The 1,508-nt window shown below is 35.3% G+C and overlaps 1 protein-coding gene across 1 annotated transcript in view; it reads left to right on the top strand.

The window, feature by feature from the left end:
• LOC138864563 (uncharacterized) overlaps window positions 1–1,508 on the top strand; it is a gene marked incomplete in the record, with an annotated part of 406,572 nt that overhangs the window by 36,783 nt on the left and 368,281 nt on the right.

Below are 1,508 nucleotides of genomic sequence, written 5' to 3'. Positions count from 1 at the left end.
GAGAGAAAAAAACTAGTTCATCCGACATCTATTTTCTTCCCCTCGCCATAAACCGCTGAACCCACTGTACCTGACCTCGTAGACATTACCTTATTGCCAAGCGATGCAAATTACCGGAAGGAATAAACATTTTTTAAGTGCTGTTAACAAGAACACTAACGTACGTTGCTGATATTTTGAAACAACATACATGTTTTTCTTTTTATTAATTTTATTTATTATCATTACCGTTTTTTTTTTTAAGCAGAAACCCAAAGCCATTTCGATAAAAAACAAGATCATTGAAGCAGAAAACCAAAGCCATTGAAACAGAAAACAAATGCCACTGAAACAGAAATCCAGTCACTGAAACAGAATACCAACGCCATTTCAACAGAAAACTAAAGCCATTTCAACTTAGAACCAAAGCCACTGAAACGGAAAGCCAGAGGCAGTTCAACAGAAAACTAAAACCATTTAGAACCAAAACCACTGAAACAGAAAACCAAAGCCATTGAAACAGAAAACCAAAACCACTGAAACAGAAAACCAAAGCCATTGAAACAGAAAACCAAAACCACTGAAACAGAAAACCAAAGCCATTGAAACAGAAAACCAAAACCATTGAAACAGAAAACCAAAGCCATTGAAACAGAAAACCAAAGCCATTGAAACAGAAAACCAAAACCATTGAAACAGAAAACCAAAGCCATTGAAACAGAAAACCAAAACCACTGAAACAGAAAACCAAAACCACTGAAACAGAAAACCAAAACCACTGAAAAAGAAAACCAAAGCCATTGAAACAGAAAACCAAAACCATTGAAACAGAAAACCAAAACCACTGAAAAAGAAACCCAAAGCCAATGAAACAGAAAACCAAAACCATTGAAACAGAAAACCAAAGCCATTGAAACAGAAAACCAAAGCCATTGAAACAGAAAACCAAAACCATTGAAACAGAAAACCAAAGCCATTGAAACAGAAAACCAAAACCACTGAAACAGAAAACCAAAGCCATTGAAACAGAAAACCAAAACCACTGAAACAGAAAACCAAAGCCATTGAAACAGAAAACCAAAACCATTGAAACAGAAAACCAAAACCACTGAAACAGAAAACCAAAGCCATTGAAACAGAAAACCAAAGCCATTGAAACAGAAAACCAAAACCATTGAAACAGAAAACCAAAGCCATTGAAACAGAAAACCAAAACCACTGAAACAGAAAACCAAAACCACTGAAACAGAAAACCAAAACCACTGAAAAAGAAAACCAAAGCCATTGAAACAGAAAACCAAAACCATTGAAACAGAAAACCAAAGCCATTGAAACAGAAAACCAAAACCACTGAAACAGAAAACCAAAACCACTGAAACAGAAAACCAAAACCACTGAAACAGAAAACCAAAACCACTGAAAAAGAAAACCAAAGCCATTGAAACAGAAAACCAAAACCATTGAAACAGAAAACCAAAGCCATTGAAACAGAAAACCAAAACCATTGAAACAGAAAACCAAAGCCATTG

This window comes from Penaeus vannamei, chromosome 17, assembly GCF_042767895.1.
Source record: "Penaeus vannamei isolate JL-2024 chromosome 17, ASM4276789v1, whole genome shotgun sequence".
In the NCBI taxonomy this organism is placed as follows: Eukaryota; Metazoa; Arthropoda; class Malacostraca; order Decapoda; family Penaeidae; genus Penaeus; species Penaeus vannamei.
Note: the sequence above shows the minus strand (reverse complement) of the source record. Positions and strands in the feature narration are given on the sequence as shown.